Source organism: Nannospalax galili, unplaced genomic scaffold (assembly GCF_000622305.1).
Source record: "Nannospalax galili isolate Female #2095 unplaced genomic scaffold, S.galili_v1.0 scaffold287, whole genome shotgun sequence".
Classification (NCBI taxonomy): domain Eukaryota; kingdom Metazoa; phylum Chordata; class Mammalia; order Rodentia; family Spalacidae; genus Nannospalax; species Nannospalax galili.
In genome coordinates, this window is record NW_008357493.1 from 3,564,119 (window position 1) to 3,583,938 (window position 19,820).

The 19,820-nt window shown below is 38.1% G+C and overlaps 1 pseudogene; it reads right to left on the reverse strand.

The window, feature by feature from the left end:
- Window positions 1–3,232: 3,232 nt before the first annotated feature.
- On the reverse strand, window positions 3,233–4,240 carry LOC103751661 (annotated as a pseudogene).
- Between the last annotated feature and the right edge of the window lie 15,580 nt (window positions 4,241–19,820).

Below are 19,820 nucleotides of genomic sequence, written 5' to 3' on the forward strand. Positions count from 1 at the left end.
GTTAGCGGCTATGCGGGTGCTGGGATTCGAACCTGGGTCTTCTGTAAAAACAGTCAGTGTTCTTAACCGCTGAGCCATCTCTCCAGGCCCTATTTTTATCTTTTTATTCACCTTTTAAAGTTTATTTTTAGAATTTCACACATGAGTATGGTATTTGCATTTTCTTCATCCCTCCTATGTCTCCAACTCATCCCATTCTCTCAACTTGCTTTCATTTTTCTGTCTTCTTTAATTCTTATTTTTACATCTACATGCATACATTTATAAATATAACATACACACAAATATCTATGCATACATATATAATACTGAGTCCATTTAGTGGTGCTTATATGTACCTGTGTTTAGAGCTGCCCATTTGGCATTAGATAACCTCTCAGGAAGCTAGTCCCTGAAATAAACGGCCTCTCCCTCCCTCAGCATCTGCAGATTGCCTGTTGCTCTTCAGCATGAGGTAGGACCCTGCGAAATTTCACCCCATGCACCTTAAAATGTCATTATTTTTATTATGCATATCTTGTTAAATGTTTGCTATTAACATTTGTATATATATTTCTCCCACCAACGTACCATGTACCAACAGGACACTACAGATAGGCTCAATGTCACATGACTATTGTAACTTGTTTCCTCTGAGACAATGTCCTACTATGGATCCTGAGCTGTCTTGAAACTTGCTATGAAGAATAAACAGGCCTTGAACTTATGGCAATCCCATTGCTTCTGCCTAATGAAAGCTGAGATCACAGGTGTCTAGCACCATATGCAGCCCACGAGGTCCTATTTTCCTTTATTTCTGTTGGCCAAGGGGAAAAGTTATGTTAAATACCAGGCTAGGCCATTTCACTTGTTATTGCTTGGCTTAATATGGGAAGTTTTATGCTGTTTTGTTTGTGAGTGAACATAATATTATTAATTTTTCTATGGATTGTAGATTTTACTCCTCTTAAAATTTTTGTTCAAGTTATTTAATTACCAAATAGATTAAGGAATCTGTACAATTGACCAGTTTTCGAAAAATTAGAAATCTATAATGTCTGCCTTGCATAAAATATGCATGGTATTCACACTTATGCAATGTAATTTGTGGATATTTTGTGACTAGCAGACATCTGTCCAGATTTTGTATTTGAAAATATAGTATTCTATACCAGTCATTCTTCAGTTGTTTTACTAGCATAAGAAAAAACTAAAAATCCATGTATAATGATAAATCAATGTGGAATGTTTTTATCTAAAAGAAAATATTTACATTTCATTTGTATGTTTGGATTATATTAAGACCCTAATATAACTTGGCTTTTATGAAATTTTTCTGTTTTATAAAGCATAAGTTCCCAAATTTTGATGATCATGACACTTTTAATTCTTTTTGGGTTTTCCTATTTTTTTCTTTTCAGTGCTTGGATAAACTTCAGGTAATCACTCTATCACTAAGTTACATCATAATTAACCATAACTCTTCCATAACATTATAAATTTTTAACAAAATACACACTCATATTTAACTCGAATGAACACTAATACACTTTGGGAGTTCTGGTTAGATGCTCATTAGATGACTGATACATAATAGATGAATGATTAATAGACAGATGATAGAATACAAATATAAATATAGATATAGATCAAGACAGAGATGAAAGAGCATAGACACATAGTTAATATATAGTTATAGATGGACAGATAACAGATGATATCCAGATTATTAATGATAGAAAAATGTCAGGTGATAAATGCAAGGATGGCTGTTTAGACAGATGATAGATAGATAGATAGATAGATAGATAGATAGATAGATAGATGATATATAGATAGAGGATAGATGGATCATAGGTAGGTAGATAATATACAGAGGATAGATGATAGATAGACAGATACATAGGTGATAGATAGATAGATGATAGATAGATAGATAGATAGATGATAGATAAATAGATAGATAGATGGATGATAGACAGATGAGAGGGGATAGCTAGAGGAATGGGTTCACTTAATCGCCAAGGATGAAAATATTAAGCTAAGAAGAATACTAGCTGAAAAACCACAGGAGCCTCTAACTAGCTCAGTTCAAGACCAAAGTTTTCAGAACAAAGACACTAAGGGCTCTTCATACTAAACCATTCTTAAAACCATCATGTCATCTCTAAAGATTATCTCAAGAAAGGCCATATAAGGTAAGCCAATTATATTTGGCATTATATTCAATAGTAAAATATTGGAAGCATTTAATCTACAATCAGGGAGGAGACAAGGATATCCACCTTAACCACTCTGTTTGGCATAGTAATAGACTCTCCAACCAGAATAAATAGGAAAGTGAAAGAAATAATACAGATTCACAGGTGACTATTACTAATTCACTTCTGTTTTACTACAATTGCTTTACTTATAATTTCTAAATCAATATGGTGTTTTAGAGCATCATTGAAACTTACATTTGTGAGGCTGGAGAGATGGATTAGTGCTTAAGTGCACTGCACTTCTGCAGAGGACACAACTTTGATTCCCAGCAGCCACATGGCAGCTAACAACCATCTGTACAATCTTCTAACCTCTGCAAGTATTGCACAACGTGGGTGCACTTACATACATACAGGCTATGCACTCATACATAAAATAAAAATAATAAATACATTTTTTTCCGCTTTATGAAAAAATATTTTAATGGTTGTTTTGCAGCCTCTTTGCCACATAAGGTCCCTTCTCATTGGAAGCCCCTTACCAGTGCTCTTCTCAAGCCAGCTGGGAAGTAGCAACCCCTCTCTGCAGGATACCCTCCTACTCTTGAGGCCTCCATCATCCAGGGAGGCCAGCTCTAGGTCTAGGCCTTGACAGGCCCATCACATGTAAGTCTTATAAAAAAGTGGGCAGAACACTGTATTGTGCCCCTTTTTTGAATGCTTTGGAACCTGCCCACAGCACTTAATTAAACAGCATGTTAGATAATCTTTTGGTACTGGCAGAAAGGGGGTGCCACAGCAACAAGCCCCCTTCGGTGGCCAGGCTCCTGCCGCGGCCAGGCTCCTGCCACCTCAGCATCTCCACCCTGTCTAGATCTGGACCTCACCAGAGTAGTCAGGGGTATGGCCTTGCTTGAGACCTGACCAGTCCCAGGACACCCTCCCCATTAAAGGAGGGTGAGTCCAAGTGGACCATACTGGTACCAGGCACTTCATAGCCATTAAGCAGGAATCACCCAGACAGCAGAGTATCACAGATCTTGTGTAAGTCAGAAGTACATGAGGTTCTTGACAGCTCCCACCTTCAGCATGCACTTGATGGCCAGGGCCTCTTGGGAGACATTGTGGCCTGACCCCGCCATGGATTTGAGCGTGATCTGCTCATAGTAGTTGATGGTCTGCTTCTTGTTGAGGCATCTGGGTAGCCAAAGCCAGCAATGTGCACCAAGTCGCAGAAGTGGAGGGCCGGTGTGATGGCTAGCAGGCCTGTGGTTGGCTTCTGCTTGATCTTGTGTATCTGTTGCATGGAGAGGCTCAGGAGCTTGTCAGCTGCAATCTCCATGAAGAAAGGTTGAGAATCCGAATCTGTTTGGGATTGACATCCCAGATGAGGGGAGGCTGTTTCTCGGAAGCTTTTCTCACTCCCTTCTTATCACCCAAGATGGTCTCAATCCAGTGATCGTCCACTGCCTTGAAAGCTACCAGGATCAAGAGTGTGTCTGGGTTGTTCTCTACTTTGGAGTCAAAGTGTCCAGACTCAGGGTAGAAAAGATGCATGGTGGTCTTGGAGCCTAAGTCTCCCTCACAGTCAGTCACTGGGGCATTGTTCAATCTGATGACCACATCATACTTGTTGAGCTGCTCTGCAGCCGGTGCCCATTCCCCACCACGACACAGGGAGGACACTTGAGGTTCTGTATACTCTCAGGTATGGAGAAGCTGGTGATGGCCAGCACCTGGAGGAGAAAGTCTTCACTTCTTTTGATCCCATAGGGCAGTTCATGGGTAGAAGATGTCCTTAAGCTGCAGGAAGATGGGCTGTTCTCTGGAGTGGTTGCCAAAAGATCTTAGAGGCCTTCCTCTCTGCCTCACCCTGGAGCATGTCTCCTTCTTTTCTGGGATAGGAAAATAAAAAGTTTAAAGTACCTGTCTTCTCAGGAGATGGAATACCACACCATGACGACCAGGGCGAGAGCCAGCATGGCCAGGGGCTTCCAGCAGAACTTGCTGATCTTGTTTCTCAGCAGGTAGCAGGGTTCCTGGGGAAATGTGTCATTCTGGCTGCTTCCAGGCCACCCTCCTCGTGGGTGGAGCGGGCCGGGTGCGGCAGATCCCGGCCTTCCAATCTCCAATCTGCTAGTTGCCCTGGCTGGAGGGCCACCGCTGGCGCAGTGGCTGGGTTTGGCCTGGTCTCTGTTCTGGGAGGGGCCCGGCCACCATGCCGCCAAGTCAGCCTGCAGGGAAGGTGGGGCGGGGGGCGGGATATGATGAATAGAATTTAAAAACCTTACACTTGTTAGAATTGCCATTATGAAAATGAAAAGCTTCAAGTTTTGCAATGGCATAAATTGACAGAGCCATTGTGGAAAAGGATATGAACACTCCTCACAGAATTAAAACTAAGATTACTATATGATATGATATTCTTGTCTGGTATAGTTAGAATGTCTAAGAGATTCCAACTTCATTGTAGCATTATTCGTAGTAACCAAGTTATACAATCAAGCTAAGTATCCATCCACTATAAATAAATAAATAAATAAATAAATAAATAAATAAGTGTGGTATACATATACAGTAGTTTATCATTCTGCCTTAATAATGATACTTAATCATTTCTGACCCAATCACATATGGATAAGCCAGGATATTAGACTAGATCAAACAGTCAAGTCCACAAGGGTATATCAAATGATCACACTCGTATGTAGAGTCTAAAAAGGTTGATAACTCTTAGAAGCCAAAAGGAACAATGATTTCCAGCAGTTTCATGGTATGGTGGTTGGGGAGATATTGGTCAATTATGAAAATCTTCAATTAGGATGAAGTAATAGCTCAAGAGGTCTTCTGTATATCATGATGACTGTGGTTTTAACAATCTATTACAGAGTTGAAAATTGATTAAAATTGAAATGTTGGTGTTATTGTTAAACAACTTCTTGAGATAATACATGTTTAATCCTTTGATTTAAATTTTCTCCAGTTATGCATAGATGAAACACCACATTGTACACGAGAAGCACCTACAATTTACTTGTCAACAGTAAAAGGAAAAAATATTTCTCCTGAGACTATTAAATGCACTCTTTATAGTTACTTTCACTTGTGAATAAAACTATTTGCATTTTCGCCCACCTGAGTTTTTGTCTGAGTCTAAATTTCCTGTAGTAAAATCTCTTACACACAAAAAAATCTAGCAAGAATATATATGAATATTCATAAGGAGTTTTGCTGTGAAATAGTCAGTTACAATGATCAGTATGCTTGATCAACAGGCAAATTATGACAAAACATTGTAGACTTTGTGATCTAAACAGAAATTCAGTAATTCGTATGTTGAAAAAAGCACTTAATATCCTATCAAATAGTTATTTTTTTCTCTTTTCTCCTAAAACTTTTATTTTAATTTCTGACCTTTGTAATATAATTCTAAGGCATTTTCCATTTTCCACAAGCCTCACATGTATTTCTAAGAACTTATTTTTGATATGTGTACATGTGTGTCTATGTGTGGGTATGCACGAGTGAATGCAGGTGCCCATGGACTCCAAAGGCCTTGATCCCCTAGAGTTGGAGTGACAGGCAGTTTTGAAGTGATGAACTAGTTTGTTGGAAATAAACCTCAGACCTTCGTGAAAAGCAGCATATGTTCTTAACTGATGAGTTATCTCTCCAATTTCCACCTCAAATGTATTTTTAATCTAACTCCAAAATACCTAATTACTATTTAAAAATATTTTAATCGAGCTTTTTTACATTTCATACAACAGTGTTTTTTATCAAATCAAGGTTCCCTCCCCTATCTGTGCTTCTACCCCCTACTCCGCACAGGGCCTCAAGTATTCTGTCTTATATGTTAAGTTCCATCTGGTCAAGCATTTTACCTGGATGTTCTGTGTAAGTTCACCCACTGGAGTCTATTCAGCCTATCTGGGGGTCTTAAGGAAGCTCTACTCTCCCTCACCCAGACTTAAATCGGTCTCCAACAGCTCTCAGCCTGGAGCTGGCCCTCCACCCATTTCCCTTGCATCCCTCTGGGCCCTTGTCTGATTGGCATGAGTCTTGTGCTCAACACCACCATTGGAACAAGTTCACATGAGCAAGCTTCCAGTGGCCTGAAAGCCTCTGCTTCCCTTTGCTCATGGACCAAACCTGACACCACTCATCAAAGAAGCTTCTTTTGAAACAGATGGAGGCTACTGAAGAGTTTCACAACTGGTCCCACATAGAGATTATATGTCTGAGAGATGTCCAGCCCTAGCTGACCTATCTCCAGTGGAACCTCGACAACTAAGGCTCACAGAACACAGTGGAACAGGGTTGGAGAGAATACTAGTGCATCTCTCAACTCTCAGCAGCAAAGCTTCCTTATATAACAGAGTGTGACACATACTACTTTTTTTAATCTTAAAATCTTACAAGTATGTATTTCAAGCTGAAATTAGCCTTTCAAAAAAAGTTACATGTCAGGTCAGCAGGTGTCTGCATAGTTATGGGCCATTTTATAACAAAGTTAGTTTTGAATTTTATAAGAATATTGATTATACTATTCTTTAAGTACTAAGACACTTGGAAGAATATGATTTATGTTTCCAATTTAAAATAATGATTTTATACCTATGTGTGGTGATGCATGCCATTAATACCTGCACTCAGGAGATAAAGGCAAGCAGATCATTTTGGTCTCAAGACAAGTCTGTTCCACACAGCAAGTTGTAGGCCAACTATGGCTAGAGGGAGACCCGGCCTCAAATAAATAAATAAATAAATAAATAAATAAATAGGGGCTGGAGATATGGCTTAGTGATTGAGGGGACTGGCTTTTCTTCCAGAGGACCCAGGTTAGATACCTAGTACCCACATGGCAGCTAAGAACCATCCTTAACTCCAGTTGTGCTCACATACATGTAGGCAATAAATGTAGGCTCATATACATTAAATTAAAATAATAAAATACTTAAATAATTAGATAAAAATATAAATAAAGCTGGGCCTGGGCCTGCTCTTACCTCCCTCTGCTTCCCTGGGCTGCACAACCCACCAGCCTCCTTCCTGGGTAAGTCCAGCAGAGCCCACCTCGCCCTGACTCCCCCAGCCTCACTCATCCTCCCAGCTCCCACGCCCAGTCTCTCCTGCTAGCCTGAGTACTGGTACATTTCTTCTCTTGGCACCCCAGACACCAGGGCTGACCTCTCAGCCCAGAACCACCACTGCTTCCTGATCCTTTGCATCCAAACCAACCCAGTTCCTCTCTACAGTCCCCAGGATCCTTTGGGGCCTCTTCCTTCCTTGCCACATCCCTTTGCATCCCTGGGTGGCATGGCCAGAAGCTGTGGGAGACCAGCATCTTTCTAGGGCCCTGCTCCCAGGCCAGTCCAGCCTACAAATTCCTGAGGACTACATCTTTACTGGAGGAATCCAGGCCTTAGGAGAAAGCCTGAGAGCATCTGATCCTCATCTGACTTGGGCCTCTGTGGGAACTCCTGAAGACAAAAGCAATCTGGCCACTCCAGTATAAAATCAAAAGAGAGAACCAGAAGCAAAGACCAATCAGCTTTTCATGCCCAACAAGTAAAACACAAAGGCAAATAAAGTTTACAAAAGAAGCAGACCTAAACTTGAAGGCTTGAATCTCACACAAGAATCAGAAACTGCAAAAGAAATACATGTCAAAGTCACAGAGAAAAAATAATAACATGAAAAAACAAAATAAAATATCCATACCAAATACCAATAGTCCTCTAGAGGAGCACAGTGAGAACCCTCCAGAGATAACGCAGGACATGGAACTCAAAAGAACAATTATAAACATGATAAAAAGAATTCAGTGAATTTAAATAACACACAAACCAAGAAATCAAAGAACTGAAGGAAGATAGAGATAAACTTCTGAATGAATTCAGAAAAGAGCTAGAAAAATTGAAGAATACTCAGGATGAAATGAAGAAGGAAGTGAAACACTCAGTAAGCCAATTAGAAATGACAGGAGAAAGCCTCACCAATAGGATGAATGAAATGGAAAACGGAGTATCAAGACTGGAAGACAAAGTAGATGAACTAGACCACACAGCAAAATTATGAAAAATTTAAGAAAACACAAGAATGGAATACGCAGGAATTGAGTGATGCTATAAAAATATCAAGCTTATGAATCATGGCATACAGGAAACAGAAGAATCTCAAAATAATGGTATGGACCAGATCTTCAACAGAATCATAGAAGAAAATTTTCCAAAATTGAAGAAAACCATCCCCATACAAATACAAGAAGCATATAGAACACCAAATAGACAGGACCAGAAAAGAAACACTCCACAGCATAGCGTAGTAAAAACACTAAACTTACAGAACAAGAGACAATACTGAAAGCTGCAAAAGAAAACCAACAAGTCACATAAAATGGAAAACCCATCATGATTAGAGCTGACTTTTCAGTGTAAACTATGAAAGCCAGAAGAGCCTGGACCAAAATATTCCCAGTATAAATGACCACAGATGCCAACCCAGGTTACTATACCCAGCCAAAGTGTCTATTATAGTCAAAGGGGAAAGAAAAATTTTCCATGACATAAATGGGCTGAAAGAATTCATGTCCACAAAACCTGCCCTTCAGAGGGTTCTTGAAGCAATACAAAGAGTGGAAGAAAGGAATGACTATACAGAAGGAGTTGCGGAAAGTAATTCAATGAAGGTATAACTGTGGAAATGCACAGATATATCAAGAATGTAAACAGAAATAAAAATGATGGGATTCAATACACATCATTTACTAATAACTTCAAAAATCAACAGACTGAACTCCCCAGTCAAAAGACACAGACTAGGTGAGTGGATTAAGAAACAAAACCCATTTTTTTGTTGTCTGCAAGAAACTCATCTCACTTTCAATGACAAATGCCTCCTTAAGATGAAAGGATGGAAAAAAATACCAAAAGAATGGTACTAAGCAAAAAGCAGGCATTGCAACTATAATATCTGACAAATAGACTTTAAACTAAACTGAATTGGAAGAGATAAAGAGGGCCACTTCATTCTGATCAAAGGAGCAATAAACCAAGAAGATATTACAATCATGAACACATATTCACTAAACTCTGGTGTATGCAACTTCATAAAAACATTACTACAGGACTTTAAGACCCAGATTAATCCCAACTCATTAATAGTAGGTGACTTCAATACCCCACTGTCTCCATTAGATAGATCAACAGGACAGAGAGTTAACAGAGAGACATCTGAATTAAATGACCTATCAGATATCTACTAAGTATTCCACCCAAGCACCAAAGGATATATTTTTATTCAGCACCCCATGGAACCTTTTTCAAAACTAGTCATATACTTGGGTACAGAACAAACTTCAACAAATACAAAAGGATTGAAATAATTTCATGCATTCTATCAGACCACAATGCAATAAAGCCTACAATCAACACTAAAAGATGTCCTAGTAACCACATGAACATATGGGGATTAAACAAAACACTCCTGAATGATGAATGGGTCAAAAGAGAAATTAAGAAAGAAATAAAAGTATTCCTGGAACTACATGAAAAGGACAAACAATGCAACAAAACCTCTGATACATGCTGAAAGCTGTCCTTAGAGGGAAGTTTATATATCTAAGTACCTACATTAAAAAATCAGAAAGAACACAAATACATGACTTCACATTGCAACTCAAGACACTTGAAAAGGAATAACAAATGAAATCCAAATGCAGCAGACAAGAAGAAATAACAAATATCAGAGCAGAAATTAATGAAATCTAAACAAAGAAAACAATACAAAGAACCAACAAATCCAAGAGCTGGTTCTTTGAAAAAATAAACAAGATTGACAGACTGCTATCTCAGTTAACCAAAAGAAAGAGCCCCTCCAAATCAACAAAATCAGAGGTGAAAGGGGAAACATCACAATAGACACCAAAAAGATCCAGAAAATTATATGAAAATACTTTAGAAACATATATGCTGCTAAATTTGAAAATCTAAAAGAAATGGAAGGGTATCTAAAGACATGGGAATGACAAAAACTAAACCAAGAAGAGATTAACAGCTTAAATAAACCCATAACACAAAAAGAAATTGAAATAGTAATACAAAACCTCCCAACTAAAAAAAGTCCAGGACCAGATGGATTTATGGTATAATTCTTCTAGATGTTTAAAGGAGATCTACATCCAATACTGCTTAATTTATTCAAAAAGATACAAATGGAGGGAGTACTTCTAAGTTCCTTCTAATACCAAAGCTAGATAAAGATACAACCACAAAAGAAAACTACAGACACATATCCTTAATGAACATGGATGCAAAAATTCTCAACAAAATACTTAGAAATTGCATACAGACACATATTACAAAGATCATCCACCATGATCAAGTCGGCTTTATTCCAGAGATTCATGGATGGTTCAATATACATAAGTCAATAAATGTTATAAACCATATAAATGGGCTCAAAGACAAGAACCATATTGTCATCTCAATAGATTCAGAGAAGAACTTTGACAAAATTCAACATGCATTTATGTTCAAAGTCCTAGAGAGAATTGGACTGGAGGGAACATACTTCAACATAATTAAAGCCATATATAACAAAACTACAGCCAACGTCATTCTAAATGGAGAAAAATGGGAAGCATTCCCATTGAAATCAGGAACCAGACAAGGCTGTCCACTATCTCCACTTCTCTTTAACATAGTGCTTGAAACTCTTCCAAGAGCAGTAAGACAAGAGAAGGAAATAGAGGAGTAATAATTGGAAAAGAAGAGACCAAATTATCCCTTTTTGCAGATGATACAATACTCTACCTCAGAGACACCAAAACTTCACCCAGAAAACTCCTGGAAATTCTGAACATGATCAGTAAAGTGGCAGGTTCCAAAATTAATCTACAAAAGTCTGTAGCCTTTCTATATACCAATAACAAGCAAGCAATCAGAGGAAGAGTACTTGGAAACACCCCCTTCACAATAGCTGCAAAAAAAAAAATCTCAGAATAAACCTGACTAAAAACATTAAAGACTTGTACAATGAAAATATTAAATCTTTAAAGAAAGAGATTGAGGAAGACATCAGAAAATGGAAGGACCTTCCATGTTCGTGGATTGGAAGAGTTAATATTTTGAAAATGACCATCCTACCAAAAGCCATTTACAGATTCAATGTAATGCCAACCAAAACCCCCATGACATTTACACAGAATTGGGTAAAACCATATTAAGACTCAAATGGAAGCACAAAAGACCTTGGATAGTCAAAGCAACCCTGAGCACTAAGAGCAATGCTGGGGGGATTACTATACCAGATTTTAAACTGTATTACAGAGCGATAGACATAAAATCATCATGGTACTGGCCCAAAAATAGATCCATAGATCAATGGAACAAAATTGAAGACCCAAATATGAGTACATGCAATTTCAGCAACCTGATATTTGACAAAGGGGCCAAGATCATTCACTGGAAGAAAGACAGCATGTTCAGCAAATGGTGCTTGCAAAACTGGGTCTCCACTAGTAGAATGATGAAACTAAATCCCTATCTTTCCCCTTGCACAAAAGTCAATTCCAAATGGATAAAAGACCTCAATGTAAACCCTGAAATTCTAAAACTGTTAGAAGAAAACGTTGTCAAAAACCTACAAGATATAGGTGTAGGAAAGGATTTTCTAAACCAGATATCAATTGCTCAGGAAAAAAGGTCAAGAATCAACAAATGGGACCTTATTAAACTAAAAAGCTTCTGTACATCAAAGGAGGCTACCAGGCAAGTGAAGGGAAAAGCCACAGAATGGGAGAAAATCTTCACAAGTGACACATCTGACAGAGGTTTAAGTATCAGAATATATAAAGAACTCAAAAAACAAAGAAGCCAGAAATCAAATGACCCAATCAAAAGATGGGCTAAGGATATAAACAGAGAATTCTTAAAGGAAGAAATAAAGATGGCTAAGAAACTTCTCAAAAAGTGTTCAACATCATTAGCAACTAGGGAAATGCAAATGAAAGCCACCCTAAGGTATCACCTTATCCCAATCAGACTGGCAAGGATCAAGAGAATAAATGATACCAATTGCTGGTGAGGATATAGAGAAAGGGGAATGCTCATCCACTGCTAATGGGGCTTCAAAATTGTTCAATCTCTATGGAAAGCAGTGTGGAGAAATCTTAAGAAACTACAAATGAACCTACCATTTGACCCAGTTACACAACTCCTTGGCATATATCCAAAGAACTCATCCTATTGCAGAGACACTTGTACATCTATGTTTGTTGCTGATCTTTTCACAATAGCTAAGAGATGGAAGCAAACTAAGCGTCTCTCAAGGGATGAGTGGATAATGAAAATGTGGTCCATTTATATTACGGAGTTTTACTCAGCAGTAAAGAAAGATGAAATCATGAAATTTGCAGGTAAATGGATGGAGCTAGAAACTGTTATACTAAGTGAAGTAACACTCAGGAAAAAAAAAAAAGTAGTATGTTCTCCCTCATATGTGGATCCTAGCACCAAATCCTGATAAGTGAGTATGTTTCCAGACGGTACTACAGAAGCTGGGATAATGGAAAGCCAGGGATGTAAGGGAAAAGAAAAAATCTGAAAGAGAAGACCAGTAGGAAACAGGCGTTAATAAGGGAGATATGGATAAAAATTGGGTTAGTTTAAGGGAGGGGGGAAGAGAAGGGTATATAAGGAACCTAGGGGATAAAGGCAAAGAAGGAGCTCAAGAGAGGTAGGACCATAGGAGAAGGGTATTATTAAAGGAGAAATGGGGAAAATGGGGGCACCTTAATTGGGGAAACCATGATGGAGGGGTTAGACAATGCGAGAGATAAATAATGCTTAGACAGTTTTAAAAACCAGAGAATCATATTAGTCCAAAAACCTACTGACAAATTATACATACCAGATCAAGAAATATGTGTCTAGGCAAGGTTTATCTGAGAACAATTGGTCTTTTTCCAAGCTTTATCTACATGGCACATGGTAATTAAAAGCACCAGACTGGTGCATCTAACCTTCTTGGATGTTTAACAGACAAACTTTGAGGCCTATACTAATTTGGTCAGAAGGACGAAAAGGACAGTTTTTGCCCCTTGCCCTCCTAGGTTGACTAGTTCCAGGGGACTATGGAACATCTCTCAAAATGTCCTTTAAGTGTGGTGAGTCACCTATCCTCTTGATCAAGGAGGTCGTGGAGACCCCAAAAAATGAACTTGAACCAGTGTCCAATCTACAAAGAGGAGGTTCAACACAGAGGAAACATTTCGTCCATGCTCCAAGTGAAGTCAGCCATGGTCGAACAGGAGCTTTGACTTACCTTCACATAGGTGGAACTGGTAAAAGAGATGAACCAGGGGCTCCTCCCAGGCTCACGTGACCCCTGAGGAGCTGATTCTCAAACAACCTTAAGAGTAAAAATAAATTGGTTTATCTGGGCCAACTGTATGGCCTTAAATACCCAACAGGAAAGTATAACCAAAGATTAAAGGGGCCAATATAATTTTTTAAGAGTCCCTATGTATAACAAAAGGCAACATAGCAAGGAACAATGCCAGATAGAAGATACTTTCTTTTGAGTAGTTGGCCAGGGTGGCCAAAGTGACTCATAGATAGTAACCCAGCATAGAACTGGGAAAATGAACAGAAAACCCCAATCTTATCTAAAGGAATATTGACAACTGATTGCTGGTAGATTAGGAATAGCTGACCTTCCTAAAACAAAGTCCTCTAGATAGGATGACTAGATTCATGAGGTGAACAAGTATTGGGGAATGGCTGGGGGTGCTGACAACACAGGAGGCATTAGCAGGGATGACAGAATAAAAGGGTTCTAGTGTTTGGGTGGGGCTATGAGAGGGTACCATTTGGGAAGTTGGTATATAGATGAATAAGATTGGGTTGTTCTCCGTGCTGTACACACAAAAAAATCAAGAAATTTTAAAAAATGAGTTATATTTGAGGAGAAAGCATAAAAGTTTATGTCATGTTAATTAGTAGAGGTGATAAACATTACCATTGACATCTACCCGATTACTTTATATCCATACACAGGTGCCAAGGATCTGAGTACAACCGACCATGACTACTAATAATCAGATACACACAGATTAGAGACACATGCACCAGCATGTAAATGTTATTAGCAAAAACAATGAGTCTTTCTGTAAGAAACAGTATATTTTAAAATGAAATGGAAATATTTTTTAAAGGTTAAAAACTCATTCAATTTTATGGCTTACAGGGTTTATACTGAGTTCAGTATTGTGTAACTGTATTAATTCAACTGTAAACCTAGACATTTTATAGCCACTTTTGAAAGAGATGTATCTTTGGTCTAGAAAATATTATTGAGTATGTTAAAGCTGTATTGAAGTGCTTCTTCAAAAAAATGAAATATATATATATGTAAAATAACTAATTTAATGAACATTTCTGAATCTAGATAATACTTTCAACATATGTCAAATTTGGTGTTTACATCTATAGCAAGTACATTTTCTTCTATTTAAAAATAAAATATTTACATTAGCTTGAGAATTTTATACAATCTATTTTGAGCATATTCATTTCCATCCATCACTCTAATTTCTCCCATATTTTATCCCTTCCTCCTCACCCTCATCACCCCCATAGCTTTATGTCTTCCCCACCCCCCGTTTTTTGGTAACTAAGGCAGTGAGTCTAATTTGTGCTGCCCATGATGTAGTCCCTCTTCAAGCTCTTTTTCTGGGTTACATGCTTCTTTCAAAATTTCTTGGATAGTTTTCATTTCTTATCTATTTGTAATTTATGCTGTAACCAGTCATTATGCTGTTTTAATTTGTTTCCTGGATACTGATAACTAAAAAAATCTTGTCTCCTGTGTTGAAAACCTCTTTGCAGGCCTCACACATAATCTCTTACTTCTCTATGCACTTTATTCATTTCCATCATTAAATGCTCCAATGAAGCTGCAGTGTTAAATCATATTGCTGCTGTCTTTCCCCTGAGGTCGAGGATTCCCTAATGACCTAATGCAGAGTATATCCATCTTGACTGTTGATAATTTTACTTCATGTTTTGATGTCTGCTTCTTCTCTTTCCCCTGGAGCTTTTATAAGTCATTCTCAGATGTTCCAAAAACTCACAGACAGGATCAGTCTAACACACTGCTTCTCCATCCCTGAGTGTCCTTTGTGCTAGCATTGTCTCAGTTCTATGCCCAGTGTCTAAGGAGACCTGCTCTGCATGGCTTCCTCCCCAGTGTCAGTGTCTCCTTTAATCCTTGATTCCAAATATTTTTGTCATTTTCCTCCATCTTTCCACAGCTTACTTACTTTTTGACCATCACATCCTCAGTTACATAAGCCCAGCCTTACTGAATGCACCTTGGTCACCCAACTACTCATTTTAACTTAGCACTAAAACCATTCTGTTCCATAGCCAGAACTTCCTTGTCTTTCTGTCTTTCAGTTTTGCTTTGACTTTCGTGGAGGGAGGCATCACCTCTGTGAGAATATGCATTTTGCAGAAGCCTTATCCACCTCAACAAGGTCTGCACATCCCCATCACACCCACACAGCATGATGCTGCTGCAGAGAAATCCCATGGTTTTACCGGATAAACTTAGCTTCAAATTATATGATCACTGGTTGCAAATAACTTCTCAACATTATCCAATATTGAATATATTTCCTTAGTAAGTCCCCTTCCTGCTTTCTGAGGTGCCATTTGCATACCTTTTCCCTCAGAGTGTCAATACTATTCCTCAACCTGAGTAGTAGCCCAGGGACTAATAGTCAGGGATCACTATATCGTCATCATTTGAAATCATCTGTCCCCATCTCCCCATCAGGCCCACCTCTCCAGGTTATACTCCCTCTTGCTTCTTCAAGTTCACCTTCACTGCCTTTCCTTGTCCTGTCATCTGACCTTCAAAACCTTGATCTAAGTATGTCTCCCATTACCACAGCTGAGTGTGGATCCTTGCCTCTCATGAATAACCTTACCACCTGGGACCTGATCGTTCTAGTTATTCTCTTCCTTTCCTTGTGCCAATGAACAACTAGAGGATTTTTCCCCTAAAATGTAAGTCATTGTTCTTATGTATGACATCCTCCAATTATATTTAAAGTAAGATTCCAATTCCTTATCACAGTCTGGAGACCTCAACATGACTTGATGTTCTTTGAACTTTCCTTGACCTCTTGGTCTCTGTTTTGTCACACTGCTACCTGTCTATGTTATGCTCTTAAAAATCCCAAGTCCTTCACATTCTCCACCTGCCATCCTCTCATGGAACCCTCTTTCTTAAAAACCATGCATAACTCTCTTCTTATCCTTTACATTTCAGGTGGAGGCCCAACTCTTCAAGGTGTATTACTGACCATCATCCTAAATATCATTCACATAGGTACCTTCCAGAATTATGGAAAACTAATCTCTTTCTTTTTATTTTTCAGAACACTTTTTGGAGCTTGGATTATCTTAGTTCAGTGAGTTCTGTTGTAAAACTACCTTAAACTAAGCAACAATCACAATAATATGTATAATTTTTTAACGAAAAACTAACTCTACCAGATATAAATCCACTTTCTGATCATTTCTAAGTTTGGAAGCATTATATTTAGGGACTTTGATGATGACACATGGGATCATGACAAGAAAGCAACTTTGAATTCAAGAATCTTAGATATCAGATTTAATCTTATATCAATATCTTGAGGTTATTCCATACAAAATAAATCAAACTTATCATTTAAACTCCATATTTTACATTCCTTTAGTGCAGCCTATAACTGTAAAATCTATTCTGTTAAGGAAGAATATTATACTACAGTTACTCATATATCAATTGAAATAAGTGCTGTTTCATGTTTATTGTGATTTTCTCAAAATAAGTATTTTCCTTCTACAATGCTGAGATATCTAATTTCAATATTCACATGTTTTTAAATTTTTAATTTATTTTTCAATTTTATGTGTGTTTTACCTGCATGTATATAGGTGCGCCACATGCATGGTTCAAAGCCCAAGTGAGCCAGATGAAGGTACTGGATCCTTTAGAGCTAGAGATTTAGATGATGGTTACCCCCATGTGAATACTGGGAACTGAACCCAGGTCCTTTTCAAGAGCAGTGAGTGCTCTTAACCACTGACCCATCTAAAATAGTTCACATGTTTTATAAGTGGACTAATATGAAAAATTTCATCTATGTACCACATTAACCCACTGTATTTTGGAAAAGATAACGGCTTCCAATTAAAGTTTACTGAACTTAACCTTTGTTAAATTGTTTCAGGATGCAATTTAGATTAATAGTCCCAGGGCTGGAGATTTGGCTCAGCACTTAAAAACACTGGTGTTCTTGCAAAAGATCCTAGTTCAGATCCCAGCACCCACATGATGGCTAACAACTGTCCAAAACTCCAGCACCAGGTGATCCAACACCCTCTTCTGGCCTTCATGGGCACTGCAAGACATGCATCTACATACAAACAGGCAAAACACTTATACACATAAAATAAATAAATAAAAATAAAAATTAAAATTAAAAAAGCAGTCCCCTATAATCTGAGAATGTAGGCAAAGTAGATCTCAAGCTAGGTGATGCATTTCACAACCGAGTGTTATCTGGGGTTGAATTTGCTGACCTGAGGCATGCATATGTGGGTAGACCGGCATATGCAAGCTCATGTGTAGAGCAACCTTTAAATGTTACCAAGAAAGAAGCTAAAGCGAAAACCCAGAAAATCTTTCCTTTGTCTCCGGATAGAAGAGCATGAGGAGAGCAGATGATTCAATTGTCACTGGGTTGGAAAGTGAGTATTTGGAGGGCCCTGACTCTGGGTGCTTTTTGAACTTCAGCTCAGGAAGCTGAAGTTCCTATTGAGCTCTAATAGGAATCTTTATTACAAATATAATAACCAAAGAACTGGAACTTTAAGAATTTATGAATTCAGGGCAGGAGAGATGGCTCAGAGGTTAAGAACACTGGCTGTTCCTCGGAAGACCCGGGTTGGAATCCCAGCATCCACATGGCAGCCAACAACTGTCCCGTAACTCCAGTCCCAGGGATCTGACAGCCTCTTCTGACCTCTGTGGGCATTGCATGCACTTACCTATATGCAGGCAGTACACACATACACATAAAATAAAAATATTAAATACAAAAAAAATTTAAAGTTTAAAAAAAAAGAATTTGTAAATGCTTGGTCCTTTTCATCTTTTCATACTGAGTAAAAATTATGCGTGGTCTTCATTGCTCAAATTTCTGGATGTGCAGTAGGAAGCCATAGTTTCTTGCATATGGAGTCAGAGTCAAGGAAAGACTCCAGCCACCACTCTTACAGACTCACGTATTGCCTATGACATATATGTAATAAAAGGCAAGCCTGATTTTCGAGATTATTTTTATCATGGTTAAAATTCACAGCAGCCACAAGATTAGTATACATCAGGATTATCAGTTCCAGTGATATTTTAATATTAACCATGAAACACAAATTTTTTTCTATCATTTATCATTTAGAATTCTGGAAAAATTCCAAATCCTCCCAGCAAACAGTCTATTCTTTAAAATGAGCAAAAGATGTCAAGGAAAAATGAGAATTTCATGGACAAGTTTTACATGTCATATTTTATCATCTTGTTATTCTACTATCAAAGATTAAACACTTCTCCTATAGGTCCTAAGAAGTGGGAAGACAGAACTTGGAGCCAGTGGGTGCAGCCATAGACTGATACTGGTACAACCTCTTATACAGCCCTGCCATTACCAGGGCAGCACAAGCATACTGAAGGATAGTTGCACAAAGAGCGCTATGCTTTCCTGATTTCTTCAAGAACACTGCCACTTACATGCACTCCACTGTCTTCTGTCATCTCAACTTCAGTGTGATGAATAGAGATACACATGAATTCTGCATATAACTACTTGATGACTTAAAAAGTCATTTTTTCCTGTTATCCTAACTGGTATTCATTACCTTACTTCTCCCTGTGGCAAACTGATTTTTCAAGCAAGTAAGTCTCATGAAATGATATTGATTTCAGGATCGAGATATAGGACTAGGGAACTTGCACATTCTCTGGAGATGAAAGACTAAAGTAAAAGCTGTTTATCTGAATAATGCACCAGAGGGAAAGCAACTTTTGGAGGAATTCTTGCTCAGAAAGTTAAGTAAATTATTGATGGATATCCTTTATTTATTCAAGTGTCTGTAAATGCACAAGCACAATATCAAAGACACATATACACACATATACATATGTATATATGATACAGTAACATAAATATCAAGTATAAATATTTTCATCTTCTTATAAGATTTGTTTGTGTGCTAGGTAACATTTCTCTGTCATATATTAAACAAAACTTGCACCAATATTACAGAATAATGATAAATTAAGATATTTTCTGCATAACTTTTTTTATCTTATCAATTAAATGCTTTGTTATTTCACACAAAGTACTATTTAAAAAAACTATTTAGGACTACTATCCTCAGGCCTCTTGGGGTAAGTATATAGCGCAGCTCTCCGCACCGGGATGCCCTAAGCCTCATTCAACCTTCCATCCCCCCCACCCCCCCACCTGCCATTCTATACTCCTAGTTTGGACCCTGTGCCATTCCTAGTCTTGGG